This window comes from Panthera onca, chromosome C2, assembly GCF_046562875.1.
Source record: "Panthera onca isolate mPanOnc1 chromosome C2, mPanOnc1 haplotype 2, whole genome shotgun sequence".
Taxonomy (NCBI): domain Eukaryota; kingdom Metazoa; phylum Chordata; class Mammalia; order Carnivora; family Felidae; genus Panthera; species Panthera onca.
This window is the reverse complement of record NC_138347.1, coordinates 124,562,592-124,586,416: the sequence shown is the minus strand read 5'-3', so window position 1 is coordinate 124,586,416 and position 23,825 is coordinate 124,562,592. Positions and strand designations below refer to the sequence as shown.

General features: G+C 38.3%; 1 protein-coding gene across 8 annotated transcripts in view; it reads right to left on the bottom strand.

Moving 5' to 3' along the window:
- Positions 1–23,825, bottom strand: part of PIK3CB (phosphatidylinositol-4,5-bisphosphate 3-kinase catalytic subunit beta) — a 189,108-nt gene that overhangs the window by 133,681 nt on the left and 31,602 nt on the right. For 6 of the 8 annotated variants that reach the window (XM_078432300.2, XM_078432302.2, XM_078432307.2 and 3 more), the window contains exon 2: positions 10,620–10,725. The gene's annotated coding sequence lies outside the window, so the exon portion shown is untranslated. Of the gene's footprint in view, positions 1–10,619; positions 10,726–12,370; positions 12,410–15,595; positions 15,895–17,411; positions 18,618–23,825 lie in introns of those variants that run through there. The other 2 variants (XM_078432301.2, XM_078432305.2) reach the window with 2 other exon arrangements.

Genomic DNA, 23,825 nt, shown 5'->3' with positions numbered 1-23,825 from the left:
TCTCAAAAAATCTGAAATCTTCATCTATTTATTCTTCAAACTCTGCTTTTGGCTATTGTTCTGTATTTAATTTATAACAAGGCTCTACAGTTAATCTAATAAATCACATTTTATTTCAAAAACCTCAAATACAGCATTATTTTTTTTCTTTGAATCACTTTATTTCATAACCAGACCTTACAGATGCTCATTTTTTTTTTTAGTTTTTACCAACCTAGACTTTCACTTTTTATAATTTTATTTTTTTAAATTTACATCCAAATTAGTTAGCATATAGTGAAACAATGATTTCAGGAGTAGATTCAAATACAGCATTATTTTTAAGACAATTACTTTTCTACTTGCCACAAGAACTTTAAAGATCTACTCTCTTAGCAACTGTCAAATACATAATGCAGTATTATTAACTATAGTCACCATACTCTACATTACACCCCCATGACTTATTTATAACTGGAAATTTGTACCTTTTGATCCCCTTTACTCATTTTGCCCACACCCCACCCCTGCCTCTGGCAATCACCAGTTTGTTCCCTGTATTAATTAGTTGTTTTGGGTTTTATTTCTTTTTTAAAATTCCACACCTAAGTGCCATCATATACTTGTCTTTCTCTGAGTTATTTCTTAGAATAACGCCCTCAAGATCCACCCGTGTTGTCACAAAAGATTTCCTTCTTTTTATACCTAAATAGTATTCGTGTGTGTGTGTGTGTGTGTGTGTGTGTGTGTGTACCACAACTTCTTTATCCATTCATTCATCAATGGACACTTAGGTTGCTTCCTCATCTTGATTACTGTACATAATGCTGCAATGAACACAGAGACATCTTTTCAGTTAGTGTTTTCATTTCTTTCAGATAAATACCCAGAAGTGGGACTGTTGGATCATACGGTAGTTTTGTGAGGAATCTCCATACTACTTTCCATTTTGGCTCCACCAATTTACATTTCCACCAGCAGTGCACAAGGGGTCCCTTTTCTATACATTCTCACCAATACTTATATTGCCTCTCTTTTTGATATTAGCCATTCTAAATAGGGCAAGGTAATGATCTTGTTGAGGTTTTTTATGGTAATTTCCCTGATGACTAGTGATGTTGAACACCTTTTCATGTACCTGTTGGACATTTGCAAGTTGTTTTCTGTAAAAACAACAAAAACAAAACAAAACTAGAATTATAATAGGGATTGCACTGAATCTATAGATTGCTTGGAGTTGTATGGACATTTTTACAACATTATTTTTTCCAATCCAGGAACACAAGCTATTATTCTGTTCAGTATGTCTTCTTTATTTCATCAATGTCCTGTAGTTTTATGTGTGCAGGTCTTTCATCTCCTTTGTCATATTTATTCCTAGATATCTTATTCTTTTCGTTGCAATTGTAAATGGGACTATTTTAATTTCTCTAATAGTCTGTCAGTAGAATATAGAATTTTGCAGATTTTTGTAGATTGATTTTTGTATTTGCCAACTTTACTGAATTTATTACTTCTAACAGCTTTTTGATGAAGTCTTTAGGGTTTTCTACATCTTATCTTCATTTCTTCATCTGCTAAGAGTGACAATTTTAATTCCTTTCCGATTTGCAGGCCTTTTATTTCTTGTCCTTGCCTAACTGCTCTGGCTAGGTCTTCCAATAATATGTTCAATAAAAGGGGTGAGAGCAGGCATCCTTTTCTTGTTCCTTGATCTTACAGGAAAATTCTTCACATTTTCACTACTGAGTATGATGTTAGCTGTGGCTTGTCATACATGGCCTTTATTATTAGTTGACTTATGTTTTTCTCTGTACTCTGTTGAGAATTTTTATCATAAATGGATGTCAAATTTTGTCAAATGCTTTTTCTGTATCTATTGAGATGATAACATGGTTTCTAAACCTTTATTTTGTTAATGTGACATATATCACTGATTTATGGATCTTGAACCATCTTTGCATTCCCAGAATAAATTCTAACTGATCACAGTGTATGATTCTTTTAATGTATTGCTGAATTCAGTTTACTAATATTTTGTTGAGGATTTTTGCACCTATTATTCATCAGGAATATTGGTCTGTAATTTTCTTTTCTTGTGGGTCCTTGTCTGGTTTTGCTATCAGTGTAATGCTGGCCTCATAAAATGAGTTTAGAAGAATTTGCTCCTCCTCTGTTTTTTGAAAGAAGTTTGAGAAGGTTGGTATTAATTCTTCTTTAAATGTTTGGTAGAATTCACCACTGAAGCCATCTGGTCCTGGACTGTTGTTTGTTGCAAAATTTTCAGTTACTGATTCAATTTCCTTATCAGTAATCTGTCCAGATTTTCTACTTCATGATTCAGATTTGATCAAATATATGTTTCTAAGAACTGATCCATTTCTTCTGGGTTGTCCAATTTGTTGGTGTTAAAACAGCATTATTTTTGTCTCTCATCTTCTTAATACACCATTTAAAATACTGCTTTGTTGTGGAATGTGATTTTCAATTTTATTCATTCATACCACCCACATCATTTACTGTCACAAATGACTTACTAAGAGAAGAAATAAACTAGAAAATGTCATTATTATCAATTTCATACCACTAACACAAAAGCTAAACAAAAATGTTTCCTCACTGAATGCAGCTCTTAAAACCAAACTATACTTTTCCTCTTGATCATTTTTTCAAGTAAAAGCTACTATTAGAGGTTCATTTATTTCCCAGTTTCCAAAATGACACCATCTGGAAACTGAGGAGATACTCTCAAGGAATTTAAAATATATTGGCTAAAACACTGAAATTAAAGAAAGCTTTAAGAATCCAAAGCAGGGGGCACCTGGGTGGCTCAGTGGGTTAAGCGTCCAGGTCATGATCTCACACAGTTCGTGAGTTCAAGCCCCACGGCAGGCTCTGTGCTGACAGCCTGGAGCCTGGAGCCTGCTTCAGATTCTGTGTCTCCCTCTCTCTCTGCCCCTTCCCCAGGTCATGCTCGCACTCTGTCTCTGTCAAAAATAAACTTAAAATTGGGGCACCTGGGTGGCTCAGTCGGTTGAGCGACCGACTTCGGCTCAGGTCACGATCTCACGGCCCGTGAGTTCGAGCCCCGCGTGGGGCTCTGGGCTGATGGCTCGGAGCCTGGAGCCTGCTTCTGATTCTGTGTCTCCCTCTCTCTCTCTCTGCCCCTCCCCCGTTCATGCTCTGTCTCTCTCTGTCCCAAAAAAATAAATAAACGTTAAAAAAAAAAAAATTAAAAAAAAAAAAAAATAAATAAACTTAAAATTTTTTTTTTTTTTTTTTTTTTTTTTTAAAGAATCCGAAGCAGGCTCCAGGCTCCAAGCTCTCAACACAGGGCTCAAACTCATGGACTGTAAGATCATGACCCGAGCTGAAGTGGGACACTTAATCGACTGAGCCACCCAGGTGCCCCTGCACAATGCATTTTTAATTCCCTGATAGAAATGAACATATTGACAGCCTTATTTCTCCTCCTGACTAGTCATCTGAATAGAATTACTATATTTTTAATAAGTTTAGACACACAAAGTATGTGAATTTGAGGCATATATACAAAAGAGTGCAAAGGAAAGGGGATTTTTTAACACATGCTAGAAGGAAGAGAGGAAGTTAGCTAAGCAAAGTTGAGAAAGAACATATGCAAAGACCTAAGAAGCCTTAATCATCTGAGGAGTTCAAAGACAGCTATGAGGGACACAGAGAAGCAGAAAACAGAAGCAGGATGATACTAGAGAGGTAGGCCATGTTAAGGTGTTCTTGATATATAAATAAATAAATAATAAAAATAAAATAACAGGGGTGCCTAGGCGGCTCAATCAGTTAAGTGTCCAACTTCAGCTCAGGTCATGATCTTGCAGTTTGTGGGTTCGGGCCCCATGCCGGGGTCTGTGCTGACAGCTCAGGGCCTGGAGCCTGTTTCAGATTCTGTGTCTTCCTCTCTCTCTCTCTCCCTTCCCCACTCACACTGTGTGTGTGTCTCTCTCTCTCAAAAATAAAAATAAACATTAATAAAAAAAAAAACAGAAAAAGATTCAATGAAGAATGTTGAACAAGTGAATAAAATAGGTGGGTGAGGGGCACCTGGGTAGCTCAGTCAGTTAAGCATCCAACTCTTGATTTTGGCTCAGGTCATGATCTCACAGTTCATGAGTTCAAGCCCCGCCTCAGGCTCAGGCTGGCAGTGCAAAGCCTGCTTAGGATTCTCTCTCTCCCCCTCTTTCTCTGACCCTCCCATTCTTGAGCTCTCTCTCGCTCTTTCTCAAAATAAACTGTAAAAAAATAGGTGGGTGGGATGTGGATAAAATAGGTGAAGGGCATTAACAGTATATTTACTATAATGATCACTAGGTATTGTACAGAACTGTTCAATCACTATATTGTACACTTGAAACTAGTATAACATTACATGAAAATTATACTGGAATTAAAATTTTAAAATGATCAAATAAACAATTTTTATAAAATTTAGTGTGAAAATAAATATACAAAAATTATATAAATCAAAAATCATAGAAAAATGGGCAAAATAAATACAAATTTCACAGCAGCCAGAAAAATCCATAAACACATGGTGGAAAAATATTCAGCCTCATTAGTCACCAAGGCAACATAAATTAAAATCACAAGGGGGGCGCCTGGGTGGCTCAGTTAGTTAGCCCTCTGACTCCGGATTTTGGCTCAGGTCATGATCTCACAGTTTGTGAGATCAAGCCCCATGTGGGGCTCTTGCTGAGAGCACAGAGCCTGCTTGGGATTCTTTCTCCTCTCTCTCTGCCACTTCCTCTGCTTGTGCATGTGTGATCTCTCTCTCTCAAAAATAAATAAACTTTAAAAAAAGTCATTTCAATTTAAAAAAAACAAAACCACAAGGAGATACCATTTCACAGATCACTGCTGGTGGGAGAATAAATTGAATCAACCTCTTCCAAAGAGTCTGGCACCAAAAATTCCATTACTAGGTATACAGCCTTGAAAAAACTCTTAATCTATGATGTCACATGTACCTGAATGTTAAATGTCGAATTTTTCATACTATCTGAAAACTAGACACAACCTAAATGTATATTAATAGAATGGATCAGTAAGTTCTACTGAATATTTCAACAAAATGGAAAATTAAGAAAATATAGCTATACACATAACTATGAATGGACCCTGTAAACAATGTTAGGAAAAAAAAGAATATGCACAATATGATTTCATTTACTCAAGTATAAATACAAAGTATTGGTCAAAGATATAAATGTAGATGGTACAGCCACAGAAAAACAAGGAAGCAACAAAAAATTCAGCTAAGAGTAGTTTAGGGAGAGGAAGAAAAAAAACAATAGAGTAACGCACATAGAACTGGCCTGCCTATCATGCAGAAGTTTTATTTTTCTATTGTTCTTTAAATTCTAAACTTAAGGTTTTATGTGCTCTTCTGTATATATGCTAAATTTCACTTTTTTTTAATGGATTAAGAGCAACAACATATGTAAACCTCCTAGGCAGCACCAGGCATGAAGAGTCCATTTGATGGGAACCCATTTCCCATTCTGCTCTGTGACCTTCATGTCAAGTTCCACATTTTTCCTCTCACCTGCAGTTGCCTGTCCACCAGCACTGCTCCAACCAAAGAATCCTGACCATCCTCATGTCCTTACTGCTTCCCCTTATAACCTTTGTCTAGATTCTGGGAGGGAACTGAAATTAGCAGCTAGGGCAAGGAGTTTTGATCCTGCTAAAGTTTATTCCTATTACCCTTGTTAATATCTAGATAGTGAGTTCCTGTACAAAAGGGACAGGATCTTTTATCTTTCAGGTTCTGTACAGTGCCTGATACAAGACATCAGTAACTATCTGCTCAATGATGAATAAATAAATACAAACATTATAAAGCTCAGCTACTAGCTGAAAATAAAATTAAAGTTTAAAATCAGGCTGGTGCTTATTCACGTCCCCTAGGCCCTTTCACAGCATTCTGTTTTGTTTTAATGTTTATTTATTTTTGAGAGAGACAGAGAGACAGAGACAGAGCCTGAGCAGGGGAGACGCAGAGAGAGAGGGAGACACAGAATCCAGAGCAGGTTCCAGACTGAGCTATCAGCACAGAGCCTGATGCTGGACTTGAACCCACAAACCATGAGGTCATGACCTGAACTGAAGTCGGAAGCTTAACCGACTGAGCCACCCAGGAGCCCCTTCTTTTGTTTTAAATTGAAATAAGTTGACACTGGAGCGCCTGGGTGGCTCAGTCGGTTAAGCGTCTGACTTCGGCTAAGGTCATGATCTTGTGGTTTGTGAGTTCAAGCCCCGCATCAGGCTCTATGCTGACACCTCGGAGCCTAAAGCCTGCTTCAGATTCTGTGTCTCCCTCTCTCTCTGCCCCTTCCCGCTCATGCTTTCTCTCTCTCGTTCTCTCAAAAATAAATAAACACTAAAAAAAAAAAATTGAAATAAAAAAGAAACATAGTTGACATACAATGTTATATTAGTTTCAGATATTCAACATAGTAATTCAACAATTTTATAGCCCCATTACAGTTTTTTCTTTTTTAGTGTTTATTTTTGAGAGGGAATGAATGAGAGGCAGAGAGAGAGACAGCATCTGAAGCGGGCTCTGTGCTGACAGCAGAGCACCTGATGCAGGGCTCAAACCCATGAATCATGAGATCATGACCTGAGCCAAAGTTGCACACTTCAACTGAACCACCCAGGTGCCCTAGCCGCTTCACAGTTTTAAAGAAGACTCTCCTGACTACTCAAGAACAGCAGAAAGGTACCTCCAAAGTAGCTTTAAAAATATCTGCCCACTGGGGCGCTACAGTGGCTCAGTCAGTTAAGCAACTGACTTCGGCTCAGATCATGATCTCACAGTTCCTGAGTTCAAGCCCCACATGGGGCTCTATGCTACTGGTTCAGAGCCTGGAGCCTGCTTTGGATTCTGTGTCTGTCTCTCTCTGCCCCTCCCCTGCTTGTACTCTCTCTCCCAAAATAAACATTTAAAAAAAATTTTTTTTAAGTTTAAAAATAAATATATGCCCATTAAAATAGTGAATTTGTCATCATGGGCTGTATATAATGATTTCAAATCATTAATAGTTCTTAAAACTTTGAATAAAAAATTAACACCCTTTTTTTTAATGTTTTTATGTTTATTTATTTTTGAGAGAGAGAGCACACAAGCACGTGAGCAGGGAGAGACAGAGAAAGAGAGGGAGGCACAGAATCGGAAGCAGGTTCTGGGCTCTGAGCTGTCAGCACAGAGCCCGACGTGGGGCTCAAACTTACAAATCATGAGATCATGACCTGAGCCAAGTTGGATGCTTAACCAACTGAGCCACCACCTATGTACCCCAAAGTAACATTCTTTTTAAAAGTAACATAAATTTATTTTCTATTTCAACTTTAACTTACAAATTTTTACAAAATTATACTTAAAATGTATCCTATGTATTATGCATAAGACTTGTTAATCTTCCACATAAATGAAACAATGTTATTTAATAACATATGTGACTATTTAGCATGCTCTTATATTGGAAAACTGTATTGAGATCAACAAGGCAGCCATTTATTCTGCCCTTATATACTACTTCCTCTGTCATGTCGCAGTCAAAAGGCTAAGTGAGATGCTTGCAGCAAAGAAAACAGTTTTGAAAGGTCATGCTACACAGATAGCCAGAATTTCCTTCACAATATCCTTACTGTCTATGGTAGACTATATGACAATCTGACCACAGTTATTCTCTGAGTAAAAGCAAAACCCATGTTATCAAAGGACCAGAAACAGTAGGCACTCAACAATATGATCTTTATGAACATTTTTTCTAACTGCGTAAACACTCAATACACATTGAAGAAAAAGAACCCTGAGGCAAAGACAAGAACTGGAGAAGGGGACCTAGTAAAGACCAGAACACAAGTTTAAAACACTCAGTTTATTCAGTGTTCATGTAACATGGTAAGAAGCTTCTAAAGTAAGCTTTTTGAAATTAAAACATGTCATTTACCAACAAAAGGCATAATTATAATAGTGAAGACAATGAATATGATCTATTTCAAAATTTTCAAATCTTAGCAACATGGATGGAACTGGAGTGTGTTATGCTAAGTGAAATAAGTCATACAGAGAAAGATACCATATGTTTTCACTCTTATGTGGATCCTGAGAAACTAAACAGAAGACCATGGGGGAGGGGAAGGAAAAAAAAAAAGTTAGAGAGGGAGAGAGCCAAACCATAAGAGACTCTTAAAGACTGAGAATAAACTGAGAGTTGATGGGAGGGCAAGGTGGGAGGGAGGGGAAAGTGGGTGATGGGCACTGAGGAGGGCACCTGTTGGGATGAGCACTGGGTGTTGTATGGAAACCAATTTGACAATAAATTAAATATTAAAAAAAATTTCAAATCTTAATGACAATTACAATCAAGGTGCAAAGTTTCAAAAACCTCTGCAGGAGCTATAATCCCATCGATATTCTTTGCCCTTAATAATTCTTATTGGTCTATTTATGCATCTGAACACAGAATATCTTTTCTGAACTGTTACACAGACAATGTGTTAGTCAACAGCAAGATGAAAACTTCTCTACATCCTTACAAAATTTCCAATCTCAAAGGTTAACAAGTATACTCTTTGGGGGGTAAAAATCATTCTAGGGGCGCCTGGGTGGATGAGTGAGTTAAGCGTCTGACTTTGGCTCAGGTCATGGCCTCACAGTTCGTGAGTTGGAGCCCTGCATCAGGTTCTCTGCTCTCAGCACAAAGCCTGCTTCAAATCCTCTGTCCCCCTCTCTCTGTGTCCCTATCTCTGTTTGTACTGTCTCTCCCTCTCTCTCTCTCAAAAAAAAAAATAAACATTAAATAAAAAAATCATTCTAGCTCATTTAATCATCTTGTCCTATCCTGGGAAATCATAGTTATTCCTGCCTACTAATCAAAACACATAGCTTTCTCCTGAGCCAAGCAAAAGTACTTAGTACATTTGTTATCGTAAGCAAGTTATACAGACACAGTAACCATAAGTTTCTGGCAACACATTCTTTTTTGTTGTTTGTTTATTTTTGAGAGAGACAGAGAGACAGAGAGACAGAGACAGAGAGAGAGAGAGAGAGAGAGAGAGAGAGAGAGAGAGAAGGAGGGGCAGAGAGACAGGGAGACACAGAATCTGAAATAGGCTCCAGGCTCTGAGCTTTCAGCACAGAGCCCGACGCGGGGCTTGAATTCACAAACCGCGAGATCAGGACCTGAGCTGAAGTCGGTCGCTTAACTGACTGAGCCACCCAGGTGCCCCTAACACATTCTTTTTAAGCCTCCAAAATTTTAATTCCTGTGAGGCTCTCTCATTAAAATTTAACTAGAATACAAATCTCTTGGGGCACCTGTCTAGCTCAGTCTGTTAAGCATCTAACTCTTGATTTCAGTTCAGGACATGACTGCGCTGACAGTGCGGAGCCTGGTTGGGATTTTCTCTCCCTCTCTCAAAATAAATAAATAAACATTAAACCTTCTCTTTCTTTTAATGTTTATTCATTTTGAGAGAGGGAGAGAGAGCGCGGACACATTCCACGTGCACGTGCTCATGCAAGGGGGAGAGGTTAAGAGAAAGGGAGAGAGAATCCCCAGCAGGCTCCAAAATGCCAGAGCAGAGCCCAATGCAGAGTTCGAACCCACGAACCGTGAGACCATGACCTGAGCCAAAACCAAGAGTCGAATGATTAACTGACTGAGCCACCCAGGCGCCCCTTTGTTTTAAATGTTTATTTTATTTTTGAGAGAGAGAGCAGGGGAGGGGCAGAAAGAGAGGGAGACAGATGATCCAAAGCAGGCTCCACACTGACAGCAGAGAGCCCAACGTGGGGCTTGAACTCATGAACTGCGAGATCATGACCTGAGCCAAAGTTGGATGCTTAACTGACTGAGCCACACAGGCTCCCAGAGCATCCAACTTGATTTCAGCTCAGGTCATGATCCCAGGGTCGTGGGACTAAGCCCTGCTTCAGCCTCCATGTTGAGTGTAGAGCCTGCTTAAGATTCTTCCTCTCTCTCCTTCTGCCCCCTCCCCCACTTGCATGTTCTCTTTCTCTCTCAAATAAATAAGTCATGGAGATAAAAAATACAGGTATTAATTGATCTACAAGAGGCTTACATCAGAATATATGGTCACACTAACTATAATTCCAGTACTTAGGAAAATGACCACCACATCCTAAATACACACTACATGTTGACTTAATGAGTTAGAGCTGAAATATTCACTTTATCGCCTCCTCTTCACTCTTTATTCTACTGCAAGCTTATTTTCAGCCACAAACACTGTCCTGAAATGGTCCCTACTGTCCAGCAGTGTTACCTAAATGCCAACTCCAAAAAAACTTCAGTTTTCAATGAGCCTCTCTAGAAAAGCTTTCAACAACACTGATCCCACCTGTCTCCTTCATGAAGCTCCATTAACTATGGGGTAAACATAATCCTAAATATCAGACTATTTTAAAAGAAAGACTAGGGGGAAAAAAAACACAAAGTCTAGGATTTCTACCCACCCCCCAATATAGAGATTAACTAAAAGATTTAGAATCTAAACAATATTTATATTTTCCTTCTATATTTAACTTTTGGAAAACTAATGTAAGTAAAGATACAAATTTAGACACTTACCTCAAATTGACAGCCCCCATTTCAGTCTTTTAGGATAACAGATGATGGCATTACTTATTTTTTTAAAGTGAAGTTTTCATGGAAGACTTTCAAATTAGACGATACGCTACAAAAAAGGGGGGAAGAAAAAAGGTATTAACACCTAAATTAGCTAAATTAAAAATAAAATAAATCTGGGGGCACCTGGGTGGCTCAGTCAGTTAAGTGTCTGACTCCTGACTTAGGCTCAGGTCTTAACTCCACGGTTTGTGAGATGTAACCCCAAACTGCGCTGTTAGTGCAGAGCCTGCTTGGGATTCTCTCTGTCTCTCTGCCCTTTCCCTGCACATGCTGTCTCTCTCTCTCAAAAACAAACATTAAAAAAATAATTAATAAATAAACATTAAAAAAAAAAACAAAAAGAAATCCACCCACTTAAAAAAAAATAAAAGTGAAGATGGGGCACCTGGGTGGCTCAGTTGGTTAAGCGTCCAACTTCAGCTCAGGTTACGATCTCATGGCTTATGGGTTCGGGCCCCAAGTCGGGCTTTCTGCTGTCAGCACATAGCCTGCTTCAGATCCTGTCACCCTCTCTCTCTGCCCCTGCCCTGCTCGCACTTTCTCTCTCTCAAAAATAAAGAAACATTAAAAAAAATTAATTGATTTTTTTAAATGAAAAAATAAAATGAATTGATAAAATAGGGGAGCCAGGGTGGCTCAGCTCTGGTTATGATCTCCAGGTTCATGGGCTCGAGCCCTGAGATGGGCTTTGTGCTGACAGTGTAAAGACTGCTTGGGATTCTCTCTCCCCACCTCTCTCTCTCTTTCTCTCTCTCTCTCTCTCTCTGTTCCTCCCCCACTTACGCATGCCTGCACGCATGCTCTCTCTCTCAAAATAAAATGGCTAAACTTAGAAAAACAATAAAATAAATCTTATATGACATTTGATTGCTTATAACTCTGTATTTTTAAATATGAGAAAAATATAAAAAACACATGAAATCCTATTAGAGACAGAAGGGACTTAAGTGGACATCCTATACAACTATCTAAGTTTTCTCATTTAGATCACCTCTTTCTTGAAACCTTATTTCTGTAACATGCTAATTTTCTTTCTACTTCTCAACCTATCCCTCTATCTACACCATAAGCTGCCAACTATAGATAGCTTATTTCATTTCTCCCCTTTTCTCCTTTAATATCTGACATACACAAAATATATGGAAAGATGCATGCAAGCAAACATAAGATGAACACTGTAAATCACCATCCCACAGAAGAGCAATAACATCACATCTATGTACATACTCCTCTCATCCCCACCTTTTTCTTGAATAATTATTCCATTATGCTTTAAAAAATAACTTTGTCCCATATGTATATATCCCTAACAATGTTTTGTTTAGGTTTGTGTCCCTGGCTCCCTTTTTCAGCTTGATAAATTCATATACTGTATGGAATTTTCAGGGACTTGAATTCTGTCACTCAAATATTTTTCTAAGCTTTATCCATGTTACTTTTTAATTGCTCTATAGTACTCCACTACACAAATAGCTATAGTATATTTATCCATTCTGTTTTCAGGCATTTAAATGGTTTACAGTTTTTTTGCTCTTATTAACATTATTACACAGGTCTCCAGAGGCAAATGAACAAGAATTTCTTTAGGGTATGCTTCAAACCTAGAAGTAGAATTGATGGGTTAAAGGATATGCAAATTCCCAACTTTACCAAAACACCAAGTTGTCTTCCAACTCACTCTACCAACTCACCAGCAGCATGTAAATTGATGACACAATCCTTGCCAATACCTGGTAAAGTGAGATTTCTTAATTGGTGGCAGTACAGAACATATACAACCTTACTGTGATTTGTTTGTATTACTTGATGAGATGTAAGACCTTTTCACAAGTTTTAATGTTTTTTTGTTTTGTTTTGTTTTATCTTTGAGAGAGAGACAGACAGCATGAGGAGGGGAGAGGCAGAGAGAGGAGAGAGATTCCCAAGCAGGCTCTGTGCTGTCAGCACAGTGCCCGAAGTGGGGCTCGAACACATGAAGACATGAGATCATGCATGACCTAAGCTGAAATCAAGAGTCAGATGTTTGACTGAGTCACCCAGGCGCCCTTCAAATGTTTATTAAGTATCTATGTTCCTTTCTGCATTCCTTTGTTCACAGTTTTTGGCCATTTTTATTGGGTTGTCTTTTTCTTATTAGTTAGTAGGCTTTATATATTCAGGGCCAGGATTAGTTACATAATTTGCAGGGCCCATTCCAAAATTAAAAAGCAGGGCCATTATTAAAAAATTATGAATTATAAAACAGTGATAGTTTAGTATTAAAATAAGTGTGAGGCCCTGTGTGACTGAACAGGTTGTATACCCATGAAGGTAGCCCTGTTTAGGACACTAATTTTCTATTATATACATGACAACTATTTTCTTCCAAGTTTGCAATAATTGTTTTCTAAGTTTAGTTTATCTTTTCCTTTTCTTTATGGTGTCTTTAGGTGAACATTAATTTTAATGTGTTTACAACGATCAATCTTTTTTAAGTTGATGCTTCTGTCTCATTGAGAAAATCCTATAGTCTTCACAAAGTTTTATGGCTTTGCCTTCCCATGAGTCCAAAACCATGGGTGCTTTCCAATGATCAGTGAGCTCACAACCCTCTACTCTCAGCCATTATGTCCCATTCTTCACTAATAAAATCTTAAAGGACTTTATGACCTTTACTGATAGTAGCATCCTAATCACATCATTTAATTTACTTCTGGGCAAGCCCACTCAAACTGGATTAGAGCACAAAGCTTGGAACTATTTACATCTTGTCAGCAATACATCAAGTCAAAAATTTTAATACAAATTCCATGCATCTGATTAGAATATTTTACATTTAAATATTTAAAAGGGAGAAAAATCTTAAAGTTTCATAAAATTAGTAGGAATCAAAGGACAGCAGAATTGTTGCTATAAAGGTTGAAAATCTTTTTCATTTTGTATCTTCAAAATAAAATTGTTAGGAAGCAAGTAATTGAATTCTACTCTTGGTTTCTTTGTTTTTGTAATTAAGGTCCATAAGATTCTTTTTTAAATGAGAAGAATGTTATAAAACTTTAGAATAATGTCAAAATATATCAAGCTGCTTACTTTTCCAAAAGTAAGGGATCAATTAAGTAAAAAAAAAAAAAAAAAACAATTTGCAAAAAACAAAAACAATAAACCAATTTGCTAGTGCAGGATGTTGATAGGGAGGCTATGCATGTGGGGACAGGGATATATGAGAACTCTCTGTACTTTCTACTCAATTCTACTGTGACCTAAAACTGCTCTAAAAAATGATGTCTTTTGAAAATATGAAAAAAGATATGTATCAAATGCCACCAAAAAAAAAAAAAAAAAAACAATTTGAGGGACACGTGGGTGGCTCAGTCGATTAAGCATCTGACTTTGGCTCAGGTCATGATCATGGGTTCAAGCCCTGTGTTGGGCTCTGTGCTGACAGCTCAGAGCCTGGAGTGTGCTTCAGACTCTGTGCTTCCCTCTCTCTCTGCCCCACCCCCACTCGTACTCTGTCTCTATCAAAAATGAATAAACGTTAAGAAAAAAAATTTTTTAAATAACCAGTTTGACACAATATAGGCTAATAATGAATGTAAGTATACTGCTTACTCTTCTTGAACAGTCAACAAAATTACTGTGATTTATTCAAACACACAATTCAATAAAATGTATTATTAAAATTCCTAGTAATAAGCTTTAGGTAAAAATAATGTTATTAATAACCTTACACATGAAGATTCACTCTCACAACTTTATTATGAAAAGAAAGGGAAAAATTCTGGACAAACAATAAATATCCCTTAAACTTTAAAAAGACAGGTGGGAGGGGTGGATTTCAAAAGCTTACCTAAGCACTAAGAATGGCCTATGACCAAACCAAAACCCCTATACACATTCTATCTCTAGTCTTGTTCAAGTAAAAATACTTTTTGGGGTGCCTGGGTGGCTCAGTCAGTTAAGTGGCTGACTCATGACTCCAGCTCAGGTCATGATCTCATGGTTCATGGGTCCAAGCCCCAAGTGGGGCTCTGCACTGTCCAGGCAGAGTGTGCCTGGAAATCTCTCTTTCTCTCTCTGCCCCTCCCCATTCGTGGTCATGTGTGCGCACGCTCTCTCTCATAACAAATAAAAGAAAAATTTTAAAGTTTATTTATTTTTGAGACACGGCGAGAGATAGAGGGCAAGCAGGGGAGGGGCAGACAGAGGGAGACACAGAATCCAAAGTAAGCTCTAGGCCCAAGCTGTCAGCACTGAGCCTGGCATGGGGCTTGAACTCATGAACCACAAGATCACGACCTGAGCCGAAGCCGGACGCCCAACCAACTGAGCCACCCAGGTGCCCCTTAAAAAATTTTAGTAAGTACTTTTCTACAAAAACAAAATCAACACTATGCTTCAATCATGCTAGTTATATTATAATTTAGGAGCCAGCTAAACTACTTAACAATGATTTCAACCTTCCAGTCTCCACCCACAAATAAGCTAGCAAAGCCATGTAAATTCAAAATCACTTCATGATATACATTCATCTCTCTCCTCTTCCTCCTCTTCCTACTGAATTCAGAGTATTCCTCATATACTACCACAAAGTCCTAGCCCTACATCAAAGGAACGTGAATTTCCTCTACTTTTGTTTTTGTTTTACAAAACACAATTAGAACGGTCAATTCTTTGATACCTACTACCCAAGAAAGGACCAGATTAAGACTGCTAGTACAGGAGTTTGTCTGTTTTTCTTTCTTTCTGTTTAACAAATGGAGATTATATTTTTTTTTTTCTGGATATTTTTTAAATAAAGTTTTTCAAAAAAACAATATAGCCAATAAGCATAGAGAAAAAATGGACATTCTCATTAGAGAATAAAAATTAAAACCACAATAAAATAACACTGTGAACCCACCAAAATAGGTAAAATTTAAAGAAACTAAGCCTACCTAAGCTGGAGGCTGAGGATGTGGAGCAATGGAAATTCACATACCTATGACAGGGGGTTCCACCCTAGACATACATCAAAAAGAAATGTGCACACATTTCACCAAAAGATATTTACTAGAATGTTCACAGCATTATTATTCAAAATAGCCAAAAACTGGGGTGTCTGGGTTCATGGATTTGAGCCCCACATCAGCTGTCTGTGCTGACAGCTCAAAGCCTGCTTTGGATTCTGTGTCTCCCTCTCTCTGCCCCTCCCCACTTGCACTGTGTGTGTGTGTGTGTGTGTGTGTGTGTGTGTGTCTCAAAAATAAACATTAAAAAAAAAAAACCTCTAAAAATAGCCAAAAACTATAAACCCAAAAGAGAATGAATAAACTATAATATATTTTCACAATGGAACACTATATTGCAAGGAAAACGAACACTCGAGAGCTTTATAAAAAAGGACTGATATAAAAATATGCAAGATGTTCCGGGCTTCTGAGTGGCTCAGTAAGTTAAGCATCTGACTCTTGGTTTTGGCTCAGGTCATAATCTCACAGTTCGTGGGTTTGAGTCCCATGTCAGGGTCTGTGCTGACAGTGCAGAGCCTGCTTAGGATTGTCTCTCTCTCCCTCTCTCTCTGCCCCTTTCCCACTCACTCTCTCTCTCAAAATAAATAAACTTAAAAAAAATTTTTTTTTTAATTTTTTTTCAACGTTTTTTATTTATTTTTGGGACAGAGAGAGACAGAGCATGAATGGGGGAGGGGCAGAGAGAGAGGGAGACACAGAATCGGAAACAGGCTCCAGGCTCCCAGCCATCAGCCCAGAGCCTGACGCGGGGCTCGAACTCAAGGACCGCGAGATCGTGACCTGGCCGAAGTCGGACGCTCAACCGACTGCGCCACCCAGGCGCCCCTTAAAAAATTTTTTAAATAAAAATATGCAAGATGTTAAGCAAAAAATTAACAATAAAGTACAGGGTAGTTACTATAATGTGCTTTTGGTAGAGGAATAAAAATAGAAAGAAATAAAAATCTATATTCAGGGGCACCTGGGTGGCTCCGTCGGTTAAGCATCCAAGTCTTGGTTTCAGTTCAGGTCATGATACCATGGTTCATGAGTTTGAACCCCACATTTAGCTCCATGCTGACAGCACAAAGCTGCTTGGGATTCTCTCTCTCCCTGTCTCTTTGCCCCTCCCCTGCTTGCTCTGTCTCTCAAAATAAATAAATAAACTTAAAAAAAATCTATATTCATTAAGACACACCGAAAGATCACACAAGAAAGTAGTAATACCAGTTTCCTAGGCAGAGTGAGATGTTAGGGGTTAGGGGTTAGATGTTAGGGGTGGATATGAACTACTCACATACAGTTGGGAATAGAGGTGGGAGACTTTACCTTTTTATACTTTTTATTTCTGAACCACAGAAATCTATCACATACCATAAAAATAAATAATTCAGAAAAAAGATTCAAATACCAGACCTACATATATTTTTTAATTAATTTAGATGTGAATATCTGAATTACAAAAAGATATTTCAGCAACAAATATAATTTGCAAATCCCTCAATAAAAAACAGAAGTGTGCCTCTAACACACACAAATAATAGGAACCACTGTTTTACACATACTAAGAATGAGAATATATATAGCTTTGTCCATCTTATTATTAAGCTACACTTAGCTACAGATAACATGGATAAATGTAATAAGCATATTGCTGAAAAGAAGACCAGACACAAAGGCACTCCACTGCATGATTCCAGGTATACAACGTTCAAAAACAAGCAGAACTAATCTATGTGTTAGCTGTCAGAACAGCAATTACCTCTGGGAAAGAAGTAAGCACTAGTTATGGTTGGTGGGGGATGGTGACAGGATCGGTGTGCATAAGGAGAGTTTATGGATTGCTGGCAATGCTATACTTCTTGGTGATGGTCACAAGGATCTTTTTTTACTTTGTGATAAGTCATAATGATTTTTTTGCCTTTTATGTGTTATACTCCATTGGAAAAAGTTAAAAGGAGAAAAAAGCACAGTGTACCACTATTTCACATGTGCCAGACTGACAAAAAGGTCTGACAGTATCAACTGCTTATGAAAATACAGAACAGCCAAAATATTTTACTTTCCTAGTGACAGTATAAATTAATATAACCTCTTAGGAAAACAATCTGCCACCATCTAACACATTTCATCATTTTCAGATGAAGTAAAGTTTTTTTTCACTTTGTAACTCCTCTGATATCAAAATACACATTACAGGCACTATCAGGCAGCAGGTTTCATCTATAGGTCATTGTTAGTTCATGTGAACTTGAGTCTTTTTCCTGACAGCCTAATGAGACAATTACAACTTTAATATATTAGTATACAAACCATGTAAGGACCATCTGAAGAAAAATAAATATCCTGGCTGTGGTCTGAAATCTCTGTTGATACCTTCTGGTAAAAGATCACCAAAACCAGGGTGCCTTGCTGCCTCAGTCGAAAAAGCATGCCACTCTTAAGCTCGGGGTCATGAGTTCAAGCCCCACGGTAGATGCAGAGATTACTTAAATAAAGAAAACTTAAAAAAAATAATAATAATAACCAAAACCCTCAGAATGAGTGTCAGAAGCTTATAAAAATCTGTCTCACTATACCCTTAGGATTGTTGTACATGTTATACTCGAACTAGGAAAGAAAAAAAAAGTATAAATGAAGATAATATCATTTCTGCTTCAAAACTCCATGAAAGGGGTGCCTAAGTGGCTCAGGCAGTTAACATCTGACTCTTGATCTCAGCTCCCGTCTTGATTTCAAGGGTCATGAGTTCAAACGCTGCCTTGGACTCCATGCTGGCTGTGAAGCCTACTTTAAAAAAAAAAAAAAAATTCATGAGGGGCACCTGGGTGGCTCAGGTCATGATCTCATGGTTGATGGGTTCAAGCCCCGCTTCAGGCTCTGTGCTGACAGCTTGCTCAGAGCCTGGAACCTGCTTCAGATTTTGGGTTTCCTTTTCTCTGCCCACACACACTGTGGGCACACACACATTCTCTCTCTGTCTCTCAAAACTAAATAAATGTTTTAAAAAAAAATACAAACATACTTAAACATCATAAAAGCCATTTATGAAAAGCCCACAGCTAACATCATCCTCAATGGGGAAAAACTGAGAGCTTTTTCCCTGAGATCAGGAACACGACAGGGATGTCCACTCTCACCGCTGTTGTTTAACATAGTGTTGGAAGTTCTAGCATCAGCAATCACACAACAAAAGGAAATCAAAGGCATCAAAATTGGCAAAGATGAAGCTTTCACTTTTTGCAGATGACATGATATTATACACGGAAAATCGGATAGACTCCACCAGAAGTCTGCTAGAACTGATACATGAATTCAGCAAAGTTGCAGGATACAAAATCAATGTACAGAAATCAGCTGCATTCTTATACACTAATAATGAAGCAACAGAAAGACAAATAAAGAAACTGATCCCAGGGGCGCCTGGGTGGCATCCGACTTCAGCTCAGGTCACGATCTCGCGGTCAGTGAGTTCGAGCCCCGCGTCGGGCTCTGGGCTGATGGCTCAGAGCCTGGAGCCTGCTTCCGATTCTGTGTCTCCCTCTCTCTCTGCCCCTCCCCCGTTCATGCTCTGTCTCTCTCTGTCTCCAAAATAAATAAACGTTAAAAAAAAAATAAAAAATAAAAAAAAAAAAAAGAAGAAGAAACTGATCCCATTCACAATTGCACCAAGAAGCATGAAATACCTAGGAATAAATCTAACCAAAGATGTAAAAGATCTGTATGCTGAAAACTATAGAAAGCTTATGAAGGAAACTGAAGAAGATATAAAGAAATGGAAAAACATTCCATGCTCATGGGTTGGAAGAATAAATATTGTTAAAATGTCAGCACTACCCAAAGCTATCTACACATTCAATGCAATCCCAATCAAAATTGCACCAGCATTCTTCTCAAAGCTAGAGCAAGCAATCCTAAAATTTGTATGGAACCACAAAAGGCCCTGAATAGCCAAAGTAATTTTGAAGAAAAAGACCAAAGCAGGAGGCATCACAATCCCAGACTTTAGCCTCTACTACAAAGCTGTAATCATCAAGACAGCATGGTATCGGCACAAAAACAGACACAAAGACCAATGGAATAGAACAGAAACCCCAGAACTAGACCCACAAAAGTATGGCCAACTCATCTTTGACAAAGCAAAAAAGAATATCCAATGGAAAAAAGACAGTCTCTTTAATAAATGGTGCTGGGAGAACTGGACAGCAACATGCAGAACGTTGAAACTACACCACTTTCTCACACCATTCACAAAAATAAACTCAAAATGGATAAAGGACCTGAATGTGAGACAGGAAACCATCAAAACCCTAGAGGAGAAAGCAGGAAAAGACCTCTCTGACCTCAGCCACAGCAATTTCTTACTTGACACATCCCAAAGGCAAGGGAAGTAAAAGCAAAAATGAATTATTGGGACCTCATGAAGATAAAGCTTCTGCACAGCAAAGGAAACAATCAACAAAACTAAAAGGCAACCAACGGAATGGGAAAAGATATTTGCAAATGACATATCAGACAAGGGCTAGTATCCAAAATCTATAAAGAGCTCATCAAACTCCACACCCGAAAAACAAATAATGCAGTGAAGAAATGGGCAGAAAACACGAATAGACACTTCTCTAAAGAAGACATCCGGATGGCCAACAGGCACATGAAAAGATGCCCAACGTCGCTCCTCATCAGGGAAATACAAATCAAAACCACACTCAGCTATCACCTCACGCCAGTAAGAATGGCCAAAATGAACAAATCAGGAGACTATAGATGCTGGAGAGGATGTGGAGAAACAGGAACCCTCTTGCACTGTTGGTGGGAATGCAAACTGGTATGGCCACTCTGGGAAACAGTGTAGAGGTTCCTCAAAAAATTAAAAATAGACCTACCCTATGACCCAGCAGTAGCACTGCTAGGAATTTACCCAAGAGATTCAGGAGTACTGATGCATAGGGGCACTTGTACCCCAATGTTTATAGCAGCACTCTCAACAACAGCCAAATTATGGAAACAGCCTAAATGTCCATCAACTGATGAATGGATAAAGAAATTGTGGTTTATATACACAATGGAATAGTACATGGCAATGAGAAAGAATGAAATATGGCCCTTTGTAGCAACATGAATGGAACTGGAGAGTATTATGCTAAGTGAAATAAGCCATACAGAGAAAGACAGATACCATATGTTTTCACTCTTATGTGGATCCTGAGAAACTTAACAGAAACCCATGGGGGAGGGGAAGGGAAAAAAAAAAAAAGAGGTTAGAGTGGGAGAGAGCCAAAGCATAAGAGACTCTTAAAAACTGAGAACAAACTGAGGGCTGATGGGGGGTGGGACGGATGGGAGGGTGGGTGATGTGTATTGAGGAGGGCACCTTTTGGGATGAGCACTGGGTGTTGTATGGAAACCAATTTGACAATAAATTTCATATATTAAAATAAATAAATAAATAATAAAAACTGAAAAATACAAAAAAATAAAATAAAAATCATAAAATAGTTAAGAAAAGCTCACAGAAAAAAAAATTTTTTTTTTTAAGTCTTAATAGCAGGGGCGCCTGACTGGGTCAGTTGGTTAAGTGTCTGACTCTTGGTTTTGGCTCAAGTCATGATCTCATGGGTTCATGAGTTCGAGCCCCACATCCGGCTCTGCGCTGAGCATGGAACCTGCTTGGGTCTCTCTCTCTCTCTCTCTCTCTCTCTCTCTCTCTCACTCACTCTCTCTCTGCCCCTCTACCGCATGTGCATGCATGAACATTCTCTCTCTCAAAATAAATAAACTTAAAAAAGAAGCCTTAATATGAACAGACTCTTAATCTCATTCATTATAAAAATGCAAATCAGGGGCACCTGGGTGGCTCAGTCTGTCACATGTCGGACTTTGGCTCAGATCATGATGTCACTGTTCATGAGTTCAAGACCCACATCAGGCTTCTCTGCAGTCAGCAAGCAGCCTGCTTTGGATTCCCTGCCCCCCTCTCTCTCTGTCCCTCTCCTGCTTGTGCTTGATAGCTCACTTACTCTCTCTCTCTCTCTCTCTCTCTCTCTCTCTCTCTCTCTCTCACACACACACACACACAAATAAACATTTTAAAAATGCAAATTAAAACTACACTGAAGGGGATCTGGCTGGCTAAGTCCGTAGAGCCCATGACTCTTGATCTCAGGATCCTAACTTTGGGTCCCACGTTGGGCACAAAGCTTACTTACGAATAAGTAGAGAAAGAGAGAAATAAAACAAAACTACCCTGAGACACCATTTTCCATCTATCAGTTTAGCAAAACTCCCTGTTTTACAAGGTACTTTCCTGGCAAGGCTGTGAAGAAATGTACATTATCCACCATAACAACAACCAAATGGTAATTATGTGAATTATGTGAAAGGTGTATAACTAGCATTATAGTGGTGAATATTCTGCAATATATACACATGTCAAATCATCACACTGTACACCTTAAACTTATATAAAGTTATATGTCAAACAAATGTCAATAAAGCTTGGTGGAGAGACACATTTCTCATAATCCCTTATAATCAGTGGGAGAGTCTGGGTCCAAACATAAGGGCATTTTGGCAATATCTATCAAAATTACAAAGATATACGGCCCTTGATTAGTAATATCACATCTGAATTTTTATTCCATAATTATATACTTGCTCATGGGCAAAATGACATGTACAAGGTAATTCACTGCAACACTGTTACAATAATAAAAAACTAGAACTAAAATGTCTACCAAGAGAGAACTGGCTAAATAAATGATCCAAAAGGAAACCATACAAATTAAACAAAACAAAACTGTACATACTCTTTGGAAAGATCTTCTATGAAGATTTCCATTGTTTAGTAATAAACACAATGTGTAAAGGGAAGGGTGGGAAGACCAATTTGTAAAACAATAAGTATAATATGCTGGCTTTGGAATTGGTGGGTTTTGGAGGGGAAAGAAATAAGGGTTTTGGAGGGGAAAGAAATAAGAATCTGTGTTTTTATTAATATAAAGAAACTCTAGAAGGATACGTAAACTAATAAATAGTTTCCTGGGTGGGATAAGCACGCTGGAGGAATGGGGTGAACAGGAACAGGGTGGCTGAGGGCTAGGGGTGGGAAGGTTTACATTAACTTTTTTATGTTTAAAAAGTTTTCAATCCCATGGGAATCCATTACTACTAAATAGATCAGTAAATTAATAAGCCAAAAACGGTCCAAATACTATCAATATACACACATGGTGACAGGAACTATCTTGGTTGTTCTTTTTTTTTTTTTACCATCTCTATAACCAAGATCCCAGCAATGCCCATCTATCTCACTGAAGTCTGTAGTGTGACCACGTCCATTTGGCTTAAGCCATCAGCCCAAGATCTCTAACACTAGTCTTCTAGAGAAAAGATATTTTCTCTGTAATTCTGTTTTCCTTCTCTCAGGTTCAGGGTCAACCTCTTCTCCCTTAGTAGTTTTGGGGTGTGTGTGTGTGTGTGTGTGTGTGTGTGTGTGTGTGTATTATTTCTCCAGTCACTTCAGAACAAAAGCCTCACCTAAGGATTCTCCTTCTTGTCTATGAGTCCACAGGTTAGACTTTTCTATTCACCAGCAATTCACCCTAACAACCAAGTCATGGTCTAATAAATAAGGGAAACTACAAAATGAAGGCATCCAGAGTTTGCCAACCAATAATATCTCCTCCTCAAACTAAAACAATGAGATAACCCATATCCTGGATTATCCTCCCTAATGAGTTTATCATCCACCTCTCATTTACCTAAAATGCAAAATAGTATGGTATCTATGCAAATGCTGCTCATTCCAGCACCCTGTCCATTAGGCCAACTCCTATGTACCTACGTCAGTTGAGGTGACTTCTTCTCTAGAGCCTTTCCTAATCCCCCAAGACTCACTCCCATCCATGGGATCCTGCTGTGACCTGTGTGTATCTCATTTATCACAGTGCATTGCAAATATGAGTTTGCTTATCTTCCCTTCTGGACTATGGATCCCTCAGGAAAAGGAGACAGTCATACTCATATTATAACCCAAGTACTCAGCAAAGTGCCTTTACAAACGGCAGGTAATCAAAAATGTTCAGTGACTGAATTAAAGAAACTACACATGTAGACAAATTGTGAGCATGGAGGAAATTCCACTTAATGCTCTCTTAGCCCCAAAGGCATTTTACTT